Raw genomic sequence first — 8,892 nt, 5'->3', positions numbered from 1 at the left:
AGGCTATAAGTGAAAGCTCACCTACATGAATGGAGAATGAAATGGGTAAAATAAAGAAAGCCATTCTTAAGTTCTCACCCCCAATGGATGTTATATGGGTTAAATTATAGTGCAAACCTGAACTGAGAGCTGAATGAACCTCATTTGCAACTCTGTTGTGTTTTTTGTTTTTTCGTGTTTTTTTTTTTTTTTTTCAGCTGAGAAAGAGGTAGGGCATGCTTTCCCTCATCAATTAACAGCAGACACCTGCATTTCTCCAGTGGGGGGGAAAAAAAGCCATGTTGGAACAAGTGCCCAACTTTCCTTTAACAATTTCTCCTTATCATCAGTTTTCTATCTCTAAGATAATAGGCAGAGTGACCAAGTTATAGTTCACAGCTTCCCACAGGAGTGTCCCCAGGGGCATGTGAGTATCAAGTTGTGCCTGAAGCAAATCATAAAAAAGAACTGAGCTAAGAGACAATCCACCTTGGCAACCAAAATTATTAGCAAAATGGTACCGAGAGAAGTGGATCCAAAATAAGGTGGTTTTGGGGTTTGGAATCTTCATAAAGAGAGAGAAATAGTGTTTCATTTTGTGATTTGGTCACTGAAGTCAGTGACTGAGTATATAAACTGAGAAGACTGGAACCATGCCTTCTTCAAACCCAATAGGTCAATTCCTTTACCGAGCTTCTTTGTAATATAGGAAAAGTGGTATATACATCCTTATTATCAGACTGATGATTTCTTTTTGAAATCTGGATCACTTCTAGAAAGGGAAGATACATTCACAGAATTTGACCAGGGGAATAGATATGCAGTGATTACATCAGAACCAATGTGATGGCCTATGATGGTCAGGGCAAGAGCTAAGGTAGCTCATGTTGTATGTTACTAGATAGAGAAAGCTAAAGGTATCTGTCAGAGCACAAAATGGTTCCCAGATGGGCTGAATCTGGACTATAGGTTGTGGTAAGAATAAGGAATAAGAATAAAATGTATCAGAACTATAAACAGGGGAGAGTTATGAAACATTTGTAGCCTCTGCCTTCAAGGTGATATGTGGGTTAAATGCCACAAATGCATTGGCCTTGATACATGACGGATTGGTGGCCTTCATATAAGACTAAAAAATACTGAGAAATTTCATACCAGTGTTTGATCACTCAACAAGAGGCCAAAGAGACTGCTAATTGGATCATGAGAATACAAATGTATATAAATACACACACATATGGATATGCATGCTGCGGAGTAGTTAAGAACAGGATGGATTCATTCCTTCACTCCACACATGTGAGTTAGGTTGGACTTACCTCAACCCTGTTCTGGGAGTGCACATAACCCATATCTGAGCAGTGTACTACACCTAAACTCTTACACTAAGGTTTGACCAGTTGGTTCGGGGATGGGCAATCATTAAAAGCTGTATTTGTTTCCTATTACTGTTGTAAGAAATTACCACAAATTTAGTGACTTAAAATAATTTATTATATATTTATTATCTATTATGGATCTTCAGGGCTGTGCTCCTTCTGGAGTCTCTAGAAAGGAGTGTGTTTCCTTGCCTTTTCTAGCTTCTGGAGGCCACCTCATTCCTTGATTCATGGCCCCCTTCCACCATCTTCAAAGACACTAGCACAGCATCTTTTCTCTTCTCTGACTTCCTGCCTTCCTCCTGTGACTACTTCAGACCCACCTGGATACTCCAGGATGATCACCCTGTCTTTTTTTTTTTTTTAATGTTTATTTATTTTTTAAAGAGAGAGAGACAGAGCATGAGCAGGGGAGGGGCAGAGAGAGAGGGAGACACAGAATCCAAAGCAGGATCCAGGCTCCAAACTGTCAGCACAGAGCTCAATGTGGGGCTCGAACTCACAAACTGTGAGATCATGACCTGAGCTGAAGTCGGATGCTTAACTGACTGAGACACCCAGGCACCCCTGATCACCCCATCTTAAGAGCCACAACTTAATCACATTTTCAAAGTTCCTTTTGCCATGTAAGGTAACATATTCACAGGTTCTAAAAATTGGGACATGGATATCTTTGGGAAGCCATTAATCCACCTACCACATAAGCCAATCAAGGTCTTTCCTGGAACATTTTCTAGAAATATAAAAAACACTAACTGAAGAAATATCATGAGCCTAGAACTACTAGTGGCCATATCTGCCACTTGAGACAAGAATCAGGGCATCCCAAAGGAAAACAAAGTTGAAAGATAAAGGAAAATGGTCTTGATAATATTTTTTAAGCTCCAGGACCACCCATGCCTAAAACCAACATTACCTAGACTACATAAGGTAGTCTTCTAGCTTATAGCTATATATAGCTAGCTACATAAATTGATTCCCCTTTTTTTTTTTTAATGTTTTATTCATTTTTGAGACAGAGAGAGACAGAGCATGAACGGGGGAGGGTCAGAGAGAGAGGGAGACACAGAATCTGAAACAGCCTCCAGGCTCTGAGCTGTCAGCACAGAGCCCGACACGGGGCTCAAACTCACGGACCGTGAGATCATGACCTGAGCCGAAGTCAGATGCTCAACCTAATGAGCCACCCAGGTGCCCCTGATTCCCCTTCTAATAGAAGTTAGATTGAATTAGGCTGCTATCCATTATAATAAAAAGAGGCCTAGTAATGAAACTAAGCAATGGAAAAGCAAATGATCAATTGGAATTTAGGTGTTATCCATCACTGAATCAGATAGAAAATGTGTTAAAGAGAAATAACATTAGCAATATGAGGCCCTCCACTTTTTAAGGAGTATCCTAGAAAAATAATTGTTTCATTAGAGAAAATTACCAACTTACAAAACCATATTACTGATGTATTAATACCAGAGTATTTGGATTTTGGAGTCCTGCAAAATTAGGATACATATGGAATATGGCATGGGAAAAATTGGCTAAAATAGATCAGTATTCTGTTGGGAATTCAAAATGCCCCAACTGTTGAGCCAAGTGCTCAGTGGTGGTGGTGGTGGCGGTGGCAGTTTTAAATTTAAGAAATGGCTATTTTCCCAGAGGACTCATACTGTTATTATGGGAAACACCGGGACTCTCAACTATTACCAAAGAACAGTTCTTCCTTCTCCTGTAAATTATATGAGTTGGTAGACTGTGAATACTGTTTCTTGTTCTTCCACAACATACTGCGAGGATCTGTTATGTCTCAGCCAGAGGTACATAATGCTACAAGGAAAGTGAATATATGATGCTTACAAAATATTATGAAATAGCCTCCTTTTTATGTGCAAAAACATTCTTGCTTTCCTATGTGTTAAAAATAGTGGAAGAGGCCCTGAGGAACTGAGAAGCTTCCAGAGTTCCTGCAACCATTCTTATCTATTCTCTCCTACACAATGACCTTAGCCCCTCACTGCTCTCCACTCTTCTTGATAAAATCCAAATTGCCCAAACCATAGCTACTAATCTGAAAACTATTCCTCCCTCTCAGGAGAACACCCTTGCCTAATTCTCCAAACTACCTAATTGTCAAGTGCCCCTTCTTGCTAAACCTCAAGAAAAAGTTTATACCTCTCTCCCGGCCCCCAAGTTAGAATGTTCTTCTCAGGCCCAGCATTTTCGGATCAAGATTTATGCTGATGGTGCTCTGGATGGTTACTGTCTACAACAGAAAGAGAGGAGGAAAACCTTTTCTCTTCAGTATACTGAATGAGAGAAGAAAATTTTGATTTAATACCTCCCCAGGCCCATTATTTTTTCTTGAAAGAAAGCAAGAAAGAACACCTTCTTCCAGAAGTGGGCAAAGGATTGACTGATGGTGGCAGGCCTGAGATCTGACCCCTCAGACAAACCAAACTGACTCCATTTTAGACCTGTTTGAAGACCCTTGCCTCAGACAAAGGGCAGTATGCATGTAATATCTGAATATACCTGGGACTAAAAGAATAACCCTATAAAACAGTCAATAGCAGTCTTACGGCAAGTAAAGAAAATTGAAATAAAATAAAGGTCTAGCTCAGAAAAAAAGAGCTAACACTACTTGAGGTGGAACAAAAACACTAAATCTGGAAGAAATTGTATCTGTCCCTTAGAAGACTTCAGCTGAAACCCTGGCCCTGTCCCATTTACTTTAGAGAACTAGAGATATTACTCCTGGGAGTTACAGGTGGGTTTGTTTTTTTTTTTTTTTTCCTTCAAGAATTCAGATTTCGAATTTCTCTATTTTCACTTGAGGTTACTCTTTCACTAGGTAACCACTTTGTCTTTTCTTTCCTGATGACCGCTGGTGGCCATGGGCACTGGAAGAAGAGTGGAGTCACTCCCTCCTGGTCCTACTGGGGGGGAAGAAGTCTGCAGGTAAGCATTCTGTGTGTAAGTGGGGAACAAATGAACTCTGAGAGCTCATATAGGAATTCCTCTTCAGGCCAAAGAGAACTGACCATTTTGACTGAAATGTGACTCCTGTGGCCAATACATTCGTTTGAACATATTACCCACCACAGTGGTAACCTGATTTTAACTACCAAACCCATAGAATTTGTATCCAGGGACATTTTTCATAAAATCCGAGAATAAAATCTGCATACACAGTTTTGCTGATGGATCATTTTATGCCAACTTTCTGGTAGAGAAAAATAGGGAAAAATATTTTTGCTTTTATTCTATGTGATCAAAGGAAAAATTGAAAGGTAAAAAGTGGCCATATGAAACGTCCCATTTAGAAGGACTTTGTGTGTGTGTGTGTCTATTCCCTTTTATCCTCAGGGGAACCCAAGGATTTTAACAAAACTTCACTAACGATGTCAGCAACTCTGCATACAGAACAAAAATAACAATAGAGTCAATGTGTGGGTTGCCATGCCGACAAGGCCACAAGGAATTACCAGCTGCATGACTGCCTCGTCATTTTTGATCTTTGAGTGTGTGCCCTGCTTCCATTAAACAATGTTAGGATCAGTGACAAGGTGTCAGCGATATTAAGCTGGGGGTGGGGTGGGGGAAATGAACGTCTTATCCCTCAGCACATCACTGAGATATAGAAGACATCTGTCACTCTGGTGTAGCACCAGGTATGGCAAGACAGGTAAAAGTCCCAAAATGGCATTTGTGCACTTCAGACATAAAAAACAACTGACCACTGTAAGCTCATTTATGTAGTGGTAGAATGGGCAGTCTCCCTGAGTTGGACGGCATTAGAAGCCAAGGTCAGGATTTTCTTGGTAAGGCATTTTAATAACCTCCTGCCCAAGGGAGGATGGAAGAGAACACATCCTGCCTAAGGCACTGACATCAGCTAACACAAAAATTGGAGGGATTACTCTAATTAAGAGTAAAAAAAGCTGCCCTGCTCTCCCTACCACCACCCTTGTAAGCAAACAGGGGGCTACAGATAGGAAGACAAAGGGAGCAGATGGAGACGGAATGACTCCTTGCACGTAGAGAGTGCAGGACTATCTACCACTGTGGCATGAGAGATAAAGATGCATGTTCACCTCCACAGATCTTAATCAAGATGTGCTTGGACCTGAGGAACGAGATCAAAAATGTGACTAAGTTAAGCATTTTGAGATGGGAAGACTTTTTTTTTTTTTAAGTTTATGTATTTATTTTAAGAGAGAGAGCGTGCGTGTGCGCATGTGAGTGAGAACAGGGGAGGGGTAGAAAGAAAATCCCAAGCAGGCTCTGCACTGCCAAGGCAGAGCCCAATGTGGCTCAAACTCAGAAACCGCAAAATCATGATCTGAGCCAAAGTCAAGAGTTGGATGCCCAACTAACTGAGCCACCCAGGCACCCTGAGATGGGAAGATTTTATTTATTTTGAGAGAAAGAGTGCACACAGGGAAGGGGCAGAGAAAGAGGGGGAGAGAGAATCCCAAGCAGGCTCCATGCTGTCAGCACTGAGCCCAATGTGGGGCTCAAACTCACCGACTGTGAGGTCATAACCTGAGCCGAGATTAAGAGTCAGATGCTTAACAGACTGAGCCACTCAGGTGCCCCTTGAGACGGGAAGATTATCCTGGATTATCAGGGTGGCCAAATATAATAATCCCAAGGGTCCTTATAAGAGGGGGTCAGGAGGGTGAGAGTGAAAGGGGATCCAACAATTGAAAGAGTGAGGCAGGTCATAAGCTGGAACCTTTAAAAGCTGGAAAACATAAGAAACCAGATTCTCGCTGACAGTTTCTATAAGGAACACACCTCTGTGGAACCAATATCAGACATCTGACCTCTAGAACTTGTAAGATAATGTTTGTGTGGTTTTAAGTCACTAAGTTTATGGTAATTTGCTACAGCAGCAATAGGAAAGCAATAGGAAAGTACGTGGCTGCAATTTCAAATTTTGGAATTTTGGCCACCCACTCTAAGCTTTCTCTGCTACCCTTGTCTTCTATGCAAAGTCTTAGCTGTAGCATGCCTGTGGGTTTGGGCTGGTGTGATGGCTGGTCTAGCATGAACCAATTACCCAATTGACTTGGTGTCTTCATAGCTCTTAGATTAAATTTCCTAGAGATTTGATGGTCCTGCTTGGGCTACATGAATAACCCAGATCCCATAATCTATGGCCTGCAGGGTACACATTGTCATCACCTGGTGAAATACTTAGTCCTGAAGACTGGAAAGGAATTACTAACATATCTCAGGTTGCAGGTGAAATGACTAGGTGACAAAGTTGTCAGATGAGACTGTTGCCAGGTGAGCTGGGGAGTCCCTGGGTCCTGGAGCCTCGACCCAGCCAGACCCAAAGGAGTTGCCAAAGGTTCTTGGTCTTGTCACAAGAATGAATTCGAGGACAGACACACAGCATAGCAGACGAGTAACACAAGCAGCAAAGTTTATTAAAGCGAAAAGTATGCTTTTGAGATAGGAGACAGCCGAGCTGAAGGGCGGGAAAAGGGGGAAGGGAGGGACACAGAGAAAGAAGGAAAGAGGGAAAGACAGAGAGAGAGAAGGGGAGGTTAAGCTGGCCAGTGAGGGAGCTGTGTACGCGGGCGGTCAGGTTTCTATCTTTTATTGACAGTGAAGTAGGTGGCAGAATATTTGTTACTTGGGTAGTGGTGGGGAAGCAGGGTTTCTGAGCTTTTTCTTCCTGATTTGGCCAAGGGTCTCCTTTCATGGCATCTGCCATCTTGGGCCTGTCTGGTTTGATCCTGCTTCTTGTGGAGTGCTGCCAGGACAGGCCTCTGACCTTCCCCATGCTGGCCATGACTTCTTCATTAGTGACCTCCAGGTATCCTGTTAGGAACCTAACAAACTGCCTAACCTAACAAGACGTCCACTTAGCTACTGAAGTCATCCACTGTGATGGCAGCCCTGAAGATAGAGAGGAAGCCAGTAAATGACAGGGGTGACCAGACAGCCGATAGATGCCAGAAATAAGCGTAGGTAGTGGTAGATCCAGTCGGCGTGTATACAGAAAGGTTTTCTTACATATGAGTAGGGAAATAATGATCTACTAATAAAAATTAAAGGTCTTTCACCTTCCATCATCCTGAGTTGCAAGGAGAATTTTGCTTACTGTATAATGGACGTAAGAACAGAGGAAAGGTTTGGGAGAGTAGAGGTACAGTGGAAGATTTAGTTAAGAAAAAGGAAGCCTAGATGAGAAGAAGAAAAATTCTGGAGAATACATGACAGAAAGAGCTGGTGATCAGGCTGGATATAGCCAGAGACGTTTTATTAGGAAAGTCAAGCACAACAGAAGCTTCTATAATAAAACTTTATGAGGGTTCCTACCTGTAGCAACATATAGGATAAATTTTAAATAGCATGGAATATGAAGCTGTTAGCTCTCTCATAGATAAAGAATTTACATTTTTAATACTCCTTACCCTCAGAAGCAGCCATCACTTACAGAAGATCCAGGAGGCTTGAGGTTGTAATTAGAAGAAATCCCTCAAATTATTTGTACTACGGTTGGAACATGCAGAAATGCAGCTGCAATGAAAGGAATAGAGTTAGGTGTATTTCATAATGCATTTTTAAATTTCCCTGGAGAGCTACAATTTAGCCAGAAGACAAAAATCAAAGGTAAATTAAATACAGTGCTGCTTTCCTAACCAAGGCAAAACAAGTGTAAACTGCCTTATCAGGGATGCAAAGGGAGAGAAGTGTGCTTGTGATATTTCCTAGAAATGGAAAAGATAGAAATTGGGCACTTTCCCCGGAGGCCTCTTTTTTCATGAAATTCTTGGCCCTCTGGAGTCTAGCAGAGACTTTCAAGGATAGAAATGTCTTGTTACCTTAGATTGAATACCTCAGTAAAAGTGATGTTTTCTAGGAGTACTTTTAGTTTTATTTCAGGTCTTTCCATCAGTGCTTTTGTTCCCCAACACCCAGAAGTCCTCATTTTATTAAACAAAACCAGCGGTATAGGACTAGGTAATTAAAGGTAAGACTTTGTAAAACTTACCAAAACACAGGGCGTTCAAGAAGGCAGTCTGTGATCGAACGCAAGGGGCCAGGGTTCTCTCTGCAATTCCTTTGGGGCAATTGTATCAGGATCTCCCTCACGTTCAAGTTACAGAAGAGCATAAGGTTATGGCTCTAAGAACTAGGCAAGGCCTCTGTATGAAAGCACTTTCTTGGTTTAGCTGATTCGTGGGAATTTTGCTGCCATTGCCAAGCTGGTAACTTTTTTCCCTTTGTGGTATTGGCTGGGTCTTATGTTCCTATGGATGGAAATCAACCAGGACCAAAATGCTTTTATGTATAGTTCCTAACTGAGATTGTGGAAGGTCTTAAGTCAAACAGGTATGAAGGCTAGGCTTTCTGAGTATGGTGGTGGTGAACTGCAGGGAGGCAGGACCCTCTTTGTGGGACCACTTTCTTTCTCAGGGGTGATCCCTGAAGCTATCTTAAAAGAAAAAGTTGAAAAGAATTTATCTTATGTATCTCCACTGTGCTGCAATATCATGAAACTAATATGATACTGTACATC

Source organism: Leopardus geoffroyi, chromosome B1 (assembly GCF_018350155.1).
Source record: "Leopardus geoffroyi isolate Oge1 chromosome B1, O.geoffroyi_Oge1_pat1.0, whole genome shotgun sequence".
NCBI lineage: Eukaryota > Metazoa > Chordata > Mammalia > Carnivora > Felidae > Leopardus > Leopardus geoffroyi.
This window is presented reverse-complemented; position numbering follows the sequence as displayed.